We start from the raw sequence: 17,235 nt of genomic DNA on the forward strand, positions 1-17,235 counted from the left end.
AAAGGAAGTTGGTGATGCGACTAAATGAAATCACCCATCAAGTGTAAGTTACCTATCAAACACATCATGCGACGACAAGATAGTATACAGGAAGTAGATCTTTCTATTGTAATCTTCTATCTTGTATGTGACTTAATGAAGCCTAACAAACAAAAGGGACTAACAATATTGATAAGAACAAAAGGGGCAAAAACAATAGTTCACTCATCTATCGTGATAGATTTTTGCAAAAGAAACCAGGGATCAAGCCGAATTCCAGTCATCATCATTGGTTGTTAATGTGTTTTGTAGCTTGAAAGTGCAAGAGATGCCCATCAGTCATTTTCAAGAATGAAATCCAAAAAGCTAGCTTGGAAAGCCAAATTCCAGAACAAATCAAGCCAAACTTTGTCAGAAGGCTATGAATAGAGAACACAAGCTAAGGATACCCCTAGCCAAAGCTACAAATTTTTGAAATATGCGGCCATGATAGCCATCTATATACCCTGTACATCTTGTATACAAACTTTGAGGACAAATGGACAATGATAGCTAACAATGGAAAATGCGGCTTTGATCACCTTGATGCAGGAACCACGGAGTCACTAATGAAGAAGAGCACACACAAGTGGTAGACAAACCAACCTTTGCACGGTTACATATCTTGTCCTTGATAAAGAAAATCTATTGTTGGACATCGGTTTTGAACCTCAAATTAGCAAAAAAATATCTCCTAGATTCGACTTGACAGACAGACTTTGCATTGGAGTGCAACTTGGCCTAAGAAGTTGAAGGTTTAGCCATATAATTTTTATAGAATCCTTACAAAGGTATCATTGGTTCACAAGATTTGAAAGCAAATCATTCAATTCTAAGATTGCAAAAGTTGTTTCCTAGAATGAGAAATTCTCACATGACAGATTTGTTGGAGGAAGTGATGGATGGAGATTTATCTATCCATGATGACAAGAGTCAAGCTGAACGAGATTGGGTACTTCTAGAATTGCGATCTTGAAATATCCCTATCATGACCCAATGTTGTGGGATCAAATCACAACATCTATAAAGTGTATGCAACACAACCTAGATCAACATAATGTCAATCAAGGATAGAGATGACACAATAGATGCATGGAGGCAATCTCTTTAGATTGTCACGCTGAGACTATCCCATGCATACAACACTTTGGAAGGCTAACTAAACCACAATCTAGAATCTCATTGCTCTCAACTACACCACCTAACCCACATACATACAAACGGAAGGTAGCTCACCAAACCTTGTCAGAATCGTACAAAACTTAAGGAACACCATCCCCTCACTAGGATACACCTGTCCCAAAGTCTCTACACTCAAAACCCTAGCTCTAAACCCATATGTGGAAAACATTAGGAGAAATATGAACCTTGCATGGGCCTTGTAAGGAATCCTAATTTTTAGGGATTAAGGCTAATGGTGTGTAGGGTTAAGGGGACAAGGGCATTCAAGAAGCTAGTTTTCAGTAGGCTTTTCTAGCCTTTTTTTTAGACACATGTAGGATGTGGACCTAAGAGGTCACCTTCTCTCTCTAGCTTTTTGAAAGTGAAGGGAGTAAAGAGGTGTGGCTATATCATAAAAAACGTGGATCACTAAGAGCCAAAATTTGACTTTTTTAAAAAAAAGTTATTTTTACTTATTTTTGACTTAAAACTCCCCCCCAACATATATCCATATCAAAAAAGTATTTTTTGACATTTTTTAAAACTTACAAGCACTAAAAGTCCAATTTTTCAAAAAAAAACTCCCCCCAAAAAAAAAAACCTTTCTGCTCTCTTTCTCCTCCCTCCTGTCTCCCTCTCCTCTCCCTCCCTGTCCCTTCTCTCCTCCTCCTCCCCTCTCTCCCTCTCCCCCACTGTCCCCTTCTCTCCTCCCATGTTCCTCCCTCTCCCTCCCTGCCCCCTACTCTCCTCCTTCTTCACTCTCTCTCTCTCTCTCTCTCTCCCCCACTACCCCCTTGTCTTCTCCCATGTTCCTCTCTTCCTCCCCCCTCTCTCTTTTTATCCTTTGCTTCCTCATGCAACAGCTACCATGGTGCTCAAGGACATCACAAATCGTATGCATACATATTTGCTTGTTAGCAACGTTTGCACCGAAGGCCGCACGTGAGGGTGAGCAGAGGTCATCCCAGGAACGTCGTACCATCGGTGAGATGAATGTTGACGATTCTTCAATATCTTGCTAATACCATCACATATTTGAATAAAACACCCCTTTATGCAAGGTAACAATATACTTCTTACTTTTGATTGTGTTCTTCTTATCATAAACTTTGAAGTCTAAGGTGTTGCCTCTACTTGTTTTGTGGTGCTTGGCACAAAGGTTGCTTTTATGCACAAATAGTGAAAGGCTGCAGGTTAGAGAGGCCAAGTGTCACCACTTTTCCTCTAAAACTGTCTTCTTTGTTACATCTTGCAGGTAGGTGCTTCAAATCCATGCTTATTAGGGGTGGTAGTCTCATCCTAATGTATATTTTTGTATTGTTTATTCCCAGCTAGATAGAAATACTTGCAAATTTGTACAACATATACTTAACAAGTGTCTTCATTATACAGCTTGCAAATGTTGAATTCATACATGTTTTTGTTACAAGGTGACCTCTTGCTATGCTAGTTGAGTGGCATTGTTTGCAAGAATGGCTCTACCATGAAGCTTTTACGGTGGCACAAAGCTCTCCTCAGCGGCAATGTGGCTCCCACTACACCAAAAATCATTATGCTGACATGAAGAGATCCCTAGTAGGACAATGCAAAAACTTTTCATCAGCAGCAGCACACTCTTTCCTAACATAAGGGCACTCCTACCAAATATATTTTTATGTGATAGGTCACCCCAGGAGCATACCATGTCATGGAATGGATGTAAGAACTATGACCGCACTACTCCTTGGAAAGTGTTCACAGATGTTTGTTTATCAAAGTTAATGAGAAGAAATTTGGAATTTTTTATTTGTTGATGTGTAAGAGCACTCTAGGTCTACCATATTTTAGATTGTTTGATAAGTTAAATAAAATTTGTAGTCATTTAAAGTGTAAGTTTGTTTTTGTTTGGTAAGATTGTACATGAGAAGACATAATAAAGTATAAGAGATCTTGACGGAATAAGCCTCGATTAGATTCCTACCATGCACTTGTGACACCAGACCTCTCCTTGAACCTTTTGATTTCTATCATTGTGGAAAGTCCAAGGGTGGTCTAGTTTCAAATTTTTAGAAATAAATTTTAAAAAAAGGAAATTTTGGTTATTTTAAAGTTTGTACACAGTCTAGGAGTTCATTCTGATTGTTTTCCTTCAGTTTCAATTTTTGATCAAGGGCACTCCTTGGAAGCCACTTTTGAAGGTGTTAGGGTGAGATTTTGAGAAAGTTTTGTATGTAGGAAATGAAGTCCTTAACACAATAAAAAACATTGGTTCTTTGAGTATTTTCAGATTCCATGGTTTTAATGCCCGTTCGAGCCCGTAGATTAAGGAAAAAGTAAGAAATATCTGTTTTACATCATTTTTTAAGAAATTGCCAACTTGCACGTTGATTTTTGGAAAATCCGAGTAGGATATGATTTTTTTGCATCACACTATGGTCAAAGAGCGCAACGAGATGAATAGATTTATGTGAGACAAGCCCAGACGGATTCGGAGCCAATTGAACACTAGAAGCTCTTGAAAACAGCCTTTAAAAAAAAAAAAAAAACTGACCACTTGAATTATGACCATGCATAAAAAAAAATCTTGTACTTGTCATTTTAGGGCCCAGGGACCCTCAACATGAGGGGCCACAAGGGCGCGCAAATCGGCCATCCAAAAATTTTGGATGGCCAGTTTGCGCGCCCTTGTGGCCCCTCTTGTGGAGGGTCCCTGGGCCCCTAAAATGACAAGTACAAGATTTTTGTTAATGCATGGCCATGAGATAGAACTGGGCAGTTTAATGTGTTCATAACAACCCCTCCCCCCCCCAAATGGCAGATACCTAAACCTTGTATCATGCTTATTAACCATTTTTTACTTCCTTGTGTCCATCCCCTGTTCTTGGAAATATCTTGGTCCCTATTTGTGCCTGGATGGGCATTCTACGCGCCGTTGTGGTCCCTCTTGTTGAGAGTCCCTGGGGCTTCAAAATGACAAATAGGGGCTTTGTTTTAATGTATGGCCATGAGATAGAGTTGTAGTGTTTGATGTCCAGAGTATTCACTGTGTCAAATTTTCCTATATCATGTGCGTTCATCACAATGGATTGAAAGTATCCCTTATAGGCCTTACCTACACATGTTTTTGTAACTTTACAAGAATATAAATTCCCTTCTGTTGAACACATGTGCTATGTTACGTATACTTTAGTGAACTCCCAAGGTCAAAGGCCTCATAAATTTTGTACACTCAGAACATTTAGCACTAGAAATCAACCAAACAAGGAGCCAATTTTTACTTCCTTGTGTTCACCTCGTGTTCTTGGGAATGTTTTGGTTAAGCCATTTCTTTGGTATTTAAAACCACATGTGACCCCTATTGTTATAGTATCCGACCAAAGGTTTCTTGATTAGCAGTTATATAGGTTCGAGTGATACATATCTTCTATGTTAACAATGCATGTATCTATAATTTATGTTTACACTTTCTCTATCCAAATGAGCTACATAGTAAAAATCAAATCCGCAATTCAACAATTAAGTTCACAAGGTGATAGCTATTGGTATGATCTTTAACAATACCAAATAAATAGCTACCAATAGCGAATGAATAGGGATATTTAAGAAGGTTTGATACCAAAACTTGTCAACAATACTCAAAAAGGTGGAAAATCAAAGACTTTATAATATATATGATGAAACAAGAATCAATAATAATTCACCCTTATATATCTACACCTCCATCTCAAGTTGTCATTTCTCTAAGTCAAGCTTGGCATAGGCATAGTATGGAAACAATAACATTTTGTAAAGCAAGAATTTAGCTTTCTCAACTTTTGAAATGTTTCTATTGATATATATTCAACATCCCCAAATGAGGACATCTTGACAAAGGTTATGATCCACTTAATAAGAATAACCATTAGTGATTAAACTGAAATCAAAATATTGCATGAATTTCTTCATGGTGGAATGATTAAGACTTGAAACTTCAAACATCTTACAGGCAAATCAGAATATCCAAAAAAATCAACAATATTTCTCAAATCTGTATGAAACTCCAGTAATCTGAATAAAATACTCTCACTCAGTGTGACACCATTTAACAAAAAGAAATATTTATATTGCATTTATAGAGGAATCCAGCCTCATAAAAATAATTACAAATGGAGGCAATGTTGTTGCTGTTAGGCTTCTCTTACAAGTATTTGTCTTTCTCATCTAGAGATTCATATACACGAGTATTTGTGTGTCTATGACACTAGGGAAGATAGTAGTACTATAGGGATGGCTTTTCTAAGAGCTCCTAGAGAGTACCTATTGGTTCAAGATTCTACAAAAATCCTACTATTCTTATCAAAATCTTTTAACATGGTAGTGAAAGGTTCCTCACAGAACAAAAATAGGGTGATTTCCATCTCTGCACATGGTTGCTTGCTCATGTCCTCTCAAAACAAGTTGACTCTGTAATTAAACAAAAGATTATGTGAGCACAAAGTTATAAAGTACAAAATGATATCATTCTAATAATCTAATGACAACTATACAAAGAATAAATTATAAGAAAAATCTTTGATGACTCTCCATAGATAACACAACGTACTTACATTGTGAGACTCAATCACATGCTACAAAACTATAGATGGCGCACTAAAGCCATCAACAAAATAGAACCACCCAATGTTATGAGGTGTAAAGCCTAAACATTGAAAGCCATAAAGAGGTTAATTCCCTCCAGCATGATAAACTTAAAGATGGAGATGATCTTAAGCTCTCAATGTAAGCTACAAGGGTAGTTTTCTCACCATTCTATCTTTATGTTGGAGATGAATCGTTGCAATGCCCATGCACTATTCACACCTCCTATTCTTGTGGTATGCAAGTCATGTGAGTTGATGCTTTTTCCACCTTCGGGAGTAGAGGTTTCCATGTAGTGCGAGTGAATGAAAGTAGAAGGAGGAGAATCTTGTTTCATGCTGTAATGGAGGTGAGAGAAGGGAGATGAGCTAGCTTGGTGTGGAACTATGTGGTGGGCAAGGGGAAGAGATGGGGGAGAAGCTTTCTTGGTGCTACAATGGAGATGGGAGAAAGCTAGTAGAGAGATAATGTTGGACTATAGGGGGTGCATGTGGTTGTTGCAGCCATGGAGAGCTTGGAAAAGGGTTTGTAGAGGGAGAAAATCACTTTTAGCTATAGAATAGGTTTGGAAAGACTTTGGAGGGTGGAACATGATGTTTTGAATTTTTTTGGAAAATTTTAATTTAAAAAAAAAATAGTGCACGTTTTTTACTTTTGGAGGTCAAAAATACTTTTTTGACCATGAAATAGGTTAGGGGAGCTTTTAAGGAGGGAAAACTTGAAATTTGAATTTGTTTGAAAATTTGAAATTTTTAGTGTATTTTTAAATCCGGACCAAAAAGTGGGGGAAAAAAGGTCAAAGTGGTCCCCCCCTCCCCCCCCTCCCTTTCCCCTAGCCACCTCCCTTACCTTCTCACTAGGTAAGAGGCCATTAAGAGGTGTAAGGCTACCTTGTCCCCCTACTTTTTTGAGGGTATAGAGTGTGTCCACCACCCTCTTCCTATTGGCTGGCCTCTAATTAACCTTAATCCCAAAGGGCCCCTAGAGGGTTCATATTTTTCCTAATGATGCGTATGAAGATAGAGCAGAATTCAAAAGTGCCCAAAACTAGAATCTATGAGTACCTATGCATAGCTTATGTCACCATGATTCTAATGAGACTACTTGCAAGAAGAAAACATACATCATTTGATACACTTATGACCACAAATGGCTCGTAGGTGCGTCATCGTGCGTGCTTCATTTCATGTAAAATGCTTGGCGTTGTTGCGTAGCTCTTGTCAAGCTTAACACAATGGTACAATGGAATCTCCAATGCAATGAGCGAGCCGGGAGTTGCGTCGGGATGAATCTCACGCTCTCTCTCTTCCTCTCTCACACATAGTGGAGAGCAGCTTAAAATTTAGATTATGATAAAGTTTGTTTACAAAATGACCTGGTACCATATATACTAAGGCTACCATATGTTAAACCTAAAATAGAGTTCAAGGGGTAAAATGGCTTTGTATGTACAATCAGGAAGTTCCCTTGCACCTCAGCTTTTGCAACTAGACTAGCTACTTATTACAAATGATTTTTCTGACCATAATCTGCAGCATTTCATAACTCTAAAAAAATAAGGCTTTGTTGAGTTATATCGTCCTGTTGACTTGGTTGTTGATGTCAGTGCGTTCTTTGTTGTTGCTTTGCTAAGGTAAAGAAAGTATAGGCTATATATAGCCTTTGTACGAGCTCGTCCTATTTGTCCAATCCAATGTATATAGTCTTCACATGATTCAGGAAAATCATAATTGATGACGAACATCTGCCAATTTTGTGCCTTTCTCATTTTCAGAAACAACTTCTACAATCTTTAGAGTTGAATGTTTGTCCTTTAGATGTTGTGAACCAATGAAAGCTTTGTAAGGATTTTGTAGAATTTTTTTGGCTAATCCTTCAACTTCTTTAGGCCAAGTTGCACTCCAATGCAAATTCTGTCTGTTTAGACTAAATCAGGAGATAATGTTTTTGATTTGAGGTTCAAAATCCATGTCCACCAGCATTTGATTTTCTTTATCAACGACAAGATATGTAACCCTGCGAAGGTTGGTTTGTCTACCACTTGTGTTTGCTCTTCTTCATTGGTGACTCCTTTGTTCTTGCAAGGTGATCAAAGTTGCATTTTCCTTGATGTGTAAATGTGTGTTGTGTGATGTGTAAATCATTATATTGCTTCTACTTGATACATGACTTACTAAATCCTGCCAAACCGGAGTTAATTCCCCAAGTTAGTAACTTGCTTCAAAAGGACTTTATCCGACATCAATTGTGATAGATGACCATTGATGAGATATCATGGTCCATTTGTCCCCAAAGCTCATATACATCATGTACAAGGCATTTAGATGGCTATCATTGCTTGATCTTTGAATTTTGTTTTTTTTTTTTTTTTTTAACTCTTAGCTTGTATTCTCTATTCATAGCCTACTCACAAAGTTTGGCTTGATTTGAACTTGTATTTGGCACTTTTTTGGATGTTTGTCTAGAAAATGATGGGCATCTCTGGCACCTTCTGGCTACTAAACACAGTTAGAACCATTGATGACGACCAAAATTTGGCTTGATCCCTAGTTGCTTCTGCAGATATCTATCACGAAAGATGATTGAACTGTCATTTCTACCCCTTTTGCTCTTGTCAATACAGCTAGTCCCTTTTGTTTATTAGGCTTCATTAAGTCACATACAAGACAAAATGTTTAAATATAACGATTTACTTCCTGTACACGGCCTTGTAGTCACATGAAGTGTCTAATAGGCAACTTTACACCTGATGGGTACTTTTGTGTAGTCACATCACCAACTTTCTTTGTCCTTGTAGTCCATCCCAGATTTTTATGACCATTCTCACTCATTTTTGGCCTCATGTTGTTGTCGAAGGTTGATGAGAGTTTTTTCCTCACCTTTGGCATTACCCATTGTGTGTATGGATTTTGAGACATAACTCCTGAAGTTTCATCATTTTTTTGTACCTTCTTCTCTTCAGTCTATTCTTCATCTAGATTATAGATTTTCTTTTGTTTTTCTCAAGAAAATGTCAAAAAATGACTAAATGAAACAAAAAATGAACTCAAGAAAAAGGAAAGTCATCTGAATAGAATTCTAAATGCTATGTACACTGTACAATCTTCCTAGAGACTCATATATGGATTTTGTCCCCATACTGGACTCTTGTAACGTTATTATGAGGGAAAATACTCTGAATTTTGTCAAAAATTCATCACAATCAAATGCAAAAATTCAATACAACTCACACAACATTGCCCTCTAATATTTATAATACTAGGTCCGCATTTAGAATGCCTCCCCTCCTCCTATTTGGAGTCCTCCTTGACGACAAAGTGTCGCCATAGATATGTGTTGTGCTTGGGCAGTGAAAAATTGTGCCTATGCACGCCTTGTAATGTAGCCCTATTATGCATACCCAGTCAATGCATGGAAAAGATTCATGTTGTGCAAGATGTGGGTATAAGAAATTTTCTTATTGGTGTTTGCTGGCGAGGCTTCCTATTCTAGGCAATGTTATGTTTTGTGAATCTCGTGTGTCGTTTGCTTGATTGAAGGTTATAGAGCTTTTTTGAAGGCTGACTTATTTGTTTGATGCTTCTTTGGAATCCATTTTAGCCTTGTTTTTGGTTGTCATATAATTTGGCATTGTTCCTCAGAGTTGGTTCTCTTCTAACTGTACTGTAACTATAAAAGAAATTAAAAGAATCCAAGTGAAGGTGCAGTAACAATAGTTTTATTGGTTTCCTTTGGGACCCACTTCTCTGTGATAAGTTGATGTTGCTCATTTGGGAACCCATACTTGTCCTTGCTTTGTTTGTTTTTTAAGAGACTTCTTTGGGATCCACCTTGTCATTGTGTGAGTCTTCAATGGTCTTTGCTTCAGTCCTTGTACGCTTGGTTGAAGATGAGATTCAGAATTTGGAAGTTAATACTTTGGGAGTTGAGAATTTAACCATTTCGGAATCCAAATGAACTCTTGACCTCTTTGTGCTTGAGTCAACTTCTTTGGAACCCAAATCCGATTTGCAAAAGCTTACGACTTTGGGATTTGCTTAGCCGCTCTTGCAAACTTTGATTGTTTTCCTTTTGGTGTTGGATATTGTGATTTTTTCATCAGAGATCTTCATCTTCTTGATCCATACCTACTTTTGGACAATCTAGCTGTTTGGTATCCATATTTGTCGAATTTTTTGGTTTCGACTTGTTGTTCTTTGCTTTTGGCCTTCCTTAGTTGTTACTGAAGCTGCTAGTGATGACCTAAGTCTTTGGTAGGGAATGTCAAAAGAATCATCACTATGGCTACTATCAAGGTTTCATTCTAGCACTTTCCCTTTGTAGTTTGGCTGGCTATGGAAAGTTGTTCTCTGTTTGCTCTTGGGTTGTTGTTTCTGGGATGACTTTGGTATCCACTTGATTAGAGTGCTGGTACCTTGTTGACATGTATGTGTTCTTCTTGGCTGAGTCTTTTCTTGATGTATAGGAGCCACATATGAGGATGCTTGTTGCAATTGCATTTCCATTGAGGATTCTTGAATCCACTTTTGATGCAATTTATTTTTGTAGCAATGGCATTGTTTCCTGGGTCTTTGATCTATACAATCATAAAACCGTGCATTAGTTAAAGTTTTGTTCTTGTCACCTACTGGGTCGTCCGGATTTTTGTTGTTTGCATATTCTTGGAGCTCCAAGTGTTATATGGAGTCATAGAACTTGTCTTCTTCTTTGCCTTTGTTTTCTTGTTGATCACACTCCCTACAAAATAAGGAACAACATCATAGCCATCTAATGCATGGTTTTTAGGACCCCTTCTGAAGATGCAGTAAAGGCACAGTCAGTTGTTGGGGAGATGAGGATACTCTAGTCCAAGGGATCTCGAAAGAGAAGAAAAATCTACTTCACAAGCACCAAAGAGTAAAAAGTGCCATGGACAGAAGATACGTGGGAACGAGCTCTTATGTATGCCTACAACCTATATCTTACAGAATAGCCCATTCTAGGTGTGAATTTCTAGTGAAATTTACACGAGGATGTTCGTGTGGACTCACAGCACAGCATACTCCGTTTTCACTTTTTTACCGACAGTAAATATTTTTTACCATAGTAAATATTTTTTACCTACAGTAAATATTTTTCACCTACATGGTAAAAACAAATCACTTTTTACCTACAGTAACTTTTTTTACCCATGGTAAATATTTTTTACTGCACCATAAGTATTTGGTAGGTAACAGTTCACTGTTACTAGAAGTAGTGATTGGGCATCAACAATGCAGTTACAGGAGGAGAAAAGGGGAAAATCTTATGGTAAAGGTGAGTCAACAGGGATAAAGACTTTTGAGTTGAAAAGAGACATGCTGATGTTTTCAAAGAACACATGTCAAAACACGCCATGGTTGAGGATTTTTTGAGAATTTGATATTCAAGAGGACCCAGCTGCCACCTCCCCCCGCGGGTCTCCCCCTGACATGTGCAGAACCTCCAGTTTCAACAGCCACCTAACCTGCTCTTAAATGCTAGTCAAGGCCTTATCCCCATGTGTCACAATCAGAAAAATCAGCATTTATCCTCCCCTCTCACATCACTCTAGAGAATATCTTGATGGTGACATATCAGGTGACCTCAATCTGTTGACCACCCTAAGCAAAAAGTAACCCCAATCAGCGGATTTAAGCATGTTTATCCCTAATCGTAAACCCTCTCAGAAACCTATATAAGGAGTCCTTCTCTCACTCAAAACCAACACTTCACCCCCTTCACCAAGCAATGAAGCTATGACGACATTGCTCACAACGAGGAGCTATGGATGGAGCTCTACTCTCTCTCCCTCTCTCTCTCTCCCTCTAGTATGCTACATTACTAGCCCTAAAACCTAAATAAGGAGTCTTCTCTCATGCTCCATGGCCACCATCCTCGCCATCATTCTCTAAGGCATTGATGTGTTGCTAGTAGGATCATACCTACTTGTTGGGTTGATTGTTTTTGACAAGGGATTATGCCATCCTTGGATTGCTTCTCTATATCCTTGTTATGTATGATCAGATGCCGTTGTATTGATAAGCTGATATCTTGTGTATATATATGCTACATAAGGTCCCTAAGCTTCGTTTCTATGTGTTTTGCCATATGTTTTGATGACATCATAATGCCAGAAGTCTCACTTGCCTATGTGCACTATGTGTGAGGTCCCTAAACCTCTTCATTTAGGGTGGTGCCCCCTTTGTTTTGTTCTTTGCTTGTTTGCATGAGGCGTGGTTTGTGGAGTGTGCACGAGTACAGAGGCCACCCGATTGCACTGCTCTTTTTCCCGCTATCATTTTGGTGCCCCCATTGAGGAGGGCTACACAGACCTTCAGTCCACAAGAAATGAAGATGTGCAATCTACAACATGGACGAATGGCGTGAGGAGTTTGCAAAATTGAGAACAGAAGAGGAGGAGGCTTTAGAGGCCTTAAAAGCTTTCATCGAGGTCTTGTTACCAGGTTGCAGTGTCATTGAAATTCAAGAAGTAAGTTCTTCTACATGCCTTGTTCGTGATCGTCGCCAACGAAGGAGAGTAAGAAGAAGAGCTTGATATACCTCTCCTCTCAACCTATGAGTGCTCCAGAAACCTCCAACGCACACGAGCTTGAAATATTCTACATCAACATACACGAAGGTACTGTGACACACATTAAGGGAAGAGAAAGCATCACCAGACCTCTCTTTCCTGAGGAGCCGACTAAGAGGAGGAAGATCACCTCTACACCTAAGTGGCCCAAGGCCGCAGCGCGTGCTCAAGCGTAAGGTAACATTTGGCTTAATCTCATTAATAAGGGATTACATGACCACTACAGGCAAGAAAAAGGCTAGTGAGCAGCCAACTTCAACCTGCAACTTGCAACCACGACTCTCACCCCTAAATCCTCCAGAAGCAAAGAGGCGAAGGCTTGCCTACAAGATTGCCGCCCGTCTGCGAGTGCTCCCAGTGCACTTTGTGAATCCAGACACCACCAATCCCAAGCCAACCTCCTGTCCGCGTGAAGATCACTTTGGATATTGTCCAAAGTGCTCTGGAGACCGGGTGAAAAGCCTCCCTGCCCTACCTTTGCTGCTAATTTTCAAGAAGTTATCTCAACCTAAGGAAACTATCTTAGTTGATGATGTGCTGCACATTAATGGTGTCACTTTCATTCGTCATGCTGATTATGGTAATAGCATCCAATTGTTGCTTGCTAAAAGGCTCAGCATTGTACAAAGTGTTTCCATCACGCCTTACGTCTTCACAGATGCATCAAGAAGAGTCGAAGTGATCCGAGGTGCTGACCTTCTGTGGCTGATCAGGCTCATTGGTCCCAAGGTGGTGCAACTAAGCTAGGCTCTTGTGTGTAAGTATGGATGCCAATAATGAGAATGATGATCCCCGCATGTTTCCTTTCCATTTTGTGCGTCATATCCGTGTGAATATTTGTATTGATAGAAAAATCTTTTATCAGCAAAGAATAGCCCTGTTGTTTGGAGCCAAGAGACTTGGGGAAATCTTGCGCTCTCCTCATCCTATCATTCTACCCTTACTAGACTATTACCATTCCTTTGATGTGTCGATCTTCATCCTATTTTGAGCTAAGTTGTGCTAAAGCTCCAAATTGTAATTACCATACTGTATTTTAAAATACATTGGAGTTGTTTGTGTAATTGTTTACTCTCTCACTTATGGCCTTCCCTAATTTTTATGGTAAGCCTGGGGAGGTTGCTCCAGACTTTTTGGATAATTTGGAAATGGCCTTTCTGGTATCAGGAAGGGATGACGAAGCTACTAAGTTAAGGGCCTTTCCTTTGGTCTTGAGGGAAGGTGCAGAATTATGGTATCAAACTTTGGCACCTGAAGAAAGAAGAGACTGGGAGTCCTTAAAGATGGCCTTCATCGAAGAATTTCGCGGCCATGAGCCTCCAGAGGAGATATGGAGACAGCTCTTAGAGCTACGCCAAACATCACCCAATGACTATAGAAGCTATGAAGGAAAGTTTTCCAACCTGTGGGAGAAATGGTGTGCATCACTAGGTGAAAGAGAAAGGGCGCCAGAATGCCTAAAGAAGGACTGTTTCCTGGCAGGGCTTTACCCCATCCTTCGAGAAAAGGTAAAAGGTAAATTCCCATATACCTTTGATAAAGCTATGACTTATGCAAGGGAGAAGGATAGGAAGTTAAAATTCCAAGCTCAACTACAAGGGGGAATGGAGCCTCCACCGCTAGCTCAACCTACGGCAAGGGTAGTAGCAGGGACAGGAGCAACGGACCAAGAGTCCTCTCAATAAGAATTACTTCAACAAATCACCAATCAACTAGAGAGCCTATCCATCAATCTGGTTCAAGGTGTAAGGGCTCCCCAGCCAGGAAATGAACGAAATAGACAAGAAGGACAAAGGCAAGCACGTGAGTACATTTGCTACAACTGTGGAGAGGTAGGTCACGGCATGTATTATTGCCCCCATCCACGACTCTATCAAGGAAATGGTAATCAAAGACGGCCTCCTCGCCAACAAGTCACTCCTCCTGGAGCTAGGCCACTAAATGGACAAAATGCACACGGGGCTCCACCAATCCAAATATTGAGACCCCCTCCACCACCACCACAAGCACCAGCAAAGATCCCTCCACTACCATCGAGAGGGGAGGACAGGGCTGTCTCTGTCATAAGTATTGACAATGGTAAGGATAAAGGGAAAGAAAAAATGGAGGAAGCTGCTGCCATGCCAATAAAGAGAGTTAGGAGACAAAGAACTGATGAAATGGAAGCTTCAGAGCCGGATAAAGGGAATGAGGGTTCCTCCCAAGTGATAGGAGACAAGAAAAGGAAGAGTAGGTCAAGAAGGCACATAGGAGTAGAAGACTTTCCACTTGGGGTAGGATCCATACCTTACGACCTGATAGCAGATGTGAGTAAGCAAGGACCAAAGATTTCATGGCAGCAACTCCTCCACCTTTCCCCAAAGATGCGTAGAACCTGGTCTAAGATGGTCAGCACCAGGAGGGCTAAGGCAAAGTGAGTTGGGTCTATTAGTGCAAGAGGCATGAAGGATATCGCGCCAGTCATTGATGCAGAGATTAAGAGTCAGCGAGTCTCCAATGTGTACGTAGATGGTGGAGCCGAGATTTGTGTTATGACAGAGAAATTAATGCACATGTTGGGTTTGGAAGTAAACGAGCAAACTTCCTTACAAGCTAAGATGGCAAATAATGTAAGGGTGGCTTGTGTGGGAAAGGTTAATGGAGTGAAGGTTTCAGCTTTTGGTGTGGCAATCTCAATTGATGCTTATGTGATCCCAACTAAGGGAGAGGGCTATCCGCTAATCCTTGGAAGACCTTGGCTTATGGCTATGAAATCTAGGCAAGATTGGGAGACAGGTTCCCTTGAGTTGCGACCAAATCATAAGGTAGGTGGCAAGCAACAAAAAATTGTGTATGACATGAAGCAGGGTAGACAACAAGACCTAGACGTGGAGACTTCTATGGATGAATGGAGCACAAGCAGCTGCTCTTCATCTGAGGATGAGTCATCTGAGGAGGATGCTAGCTCTTTGGAAGTCATGGGTATAATACTGCGAAACCCAGAAGGAGAAGGTGGTCAACACTCTCTAAACAAGGAAGAAGCCACAGGCTTAGAGGAGATGCTAGCTAAGGACCTACTAGAAGAAGAGAGAGAACCCTATTTGTAGGTACTAAAGAAGCATGCTGGCCTCTTTATAACTGATTACGAGCACATTAAAGGAGTGACGGTAACCCAACACCATATCCAATTAAAGGAAGGTACCGTCAACCTTGTTGGTGATGAGGTATTTGCACAGGTTGAAGCTCTAGTAGGTCATGTTTCTGAGTATAAAGAGATGGTTGTGGAGACGTTTACAGAGGGTTTGGATACAGTTTGAAAAGTGATCAGGTTTGCTTGGCTATGCAGCAAGTGGAGGCAAATGGCAGGGTCTTGCTATGTTATGTGATGCTATGGATACATGTGTTATTGGAGGTTGCTTTACATATATTTTTGTGTCAATGGCGAGGTTTTTTTGAAGTGGACTATACCATGGAGGGTTCTGTAGCAGATGGTAGGATAGCTGCTTATGATTCAGGTTTCTCAAGTGATGGCAAGTATGCTTATAGTGGACACGAAGGATTATGGATGCAAGGTGAAGAAGCTCCGTGCTATAAAGAGCTGGAAGGGTGGCCTGTCTATTGGCCTACAAGTGCAAAGGAAGGCTTGAATATACATGTTTTACAGGTTGATGGCAATGAGCAATGCTTTACTTTTGATCCAGGTGGATTCTACACCATGCGTGGGGGAGCTTTGAGCTTTCCATTTGACCCTGGAGGGTGATGCAGTAGCAAATGCTTTTTTCTCTATCTCTATCCTATCTATATAGCCACTATACTATCATTTTTCTTATGCAGTCTATAGCTCTATGTTATATAATTCTCTCTATACAGTCATCTTTTACCTAAATAATACTATGGTTGAGCATGAATGCTCAACGAGGGGTTGGGCAAAAAAAGAAAAGAAAAAGAAAAAGGAAAAAAAGAGAAGAAAAAAAGAAAAAAAGAGAATGCTACCAGTGAAAGCGGATATTGACAATGGATGGGGTATGGCTTTCAAGGGTCTAGCAGACCAGTTGTTAGTCATGGATGGATACAATTATTCATCAGAAAGGACTAAACAGGGTGCATCAGCCAAGAAATCAGTAACATGACAAATTCAATTGGTACCAGGTGGGTAAGTATTCAAGAGAACCCTATTGTAGCACAACCTACAGCTAGAGGCATCAAATACCTCTAGCTTAAGGGGGAGGGCTATATGATGCATGGTTTTTAGGACCCCTTCTGAAGATGCAATAAAGGCACAGTCACTACAAGAGGCTCTTCATATTAGCGACGCTCACACAGCGACGCTCAAAAAGAAATTTCTCGGCGTCGCTATGAGCGTCGCTATAAGCGTCGCAAATTTATTTGTAAATTTGCGACGCTCATAGCGACGCTTATAGCGACGCTCATAGCGACGCCGGCTGGGGTAAAAAAAATAACCGAGCGCGCCCAAAAACTCAGATCTCAGATCTGAGTTTTTCGGCGCCCTCAAGCAAGGAGCAGGTAACGCTCTCCCTCACTCTCTCTCTCTCTTTTTCTTCTCCACACACACACACACACACACACACACGAGGAGAGGAAGGAGAGCCAGGTATGCTCCTTCCCTCTCCTCATTCTCATGTTCCCTTCCCCTCTTTCTCTCTCCCTCTCTCTCTCTCTCACACACACACATACACACACACACATAGTGTTTTTGAGAGAGAGAGAGAGAGAGAGAGAGAGAGAGAGAGAGAGAGAGAGAGAGAGTACAAACAAAAACAAAAACGCACACACACATACATAAACAAAGAATGCACACACACATTGAGAGAGAAAAAGAGAGAGAGAGCATGCATAAACAAAAAACGCACGCATTGAGAGAGGAAAAG

Source organism: Adiantum capillus-veneris, chromosome 11, assembly GCF_014529385.1.
Source record: "Adiantum capillus-veneris isolate H3 chromosome 11, ASM1452938v2, whole genome shotgun sequence".
Taxonomy (NCBI): Eukaryota; Viridiplantae; Streptophyta; class Polypodiopsida; order Polypodiales; family Pteridaceae; genus Adiantum; species Adiantum capillus-veneris.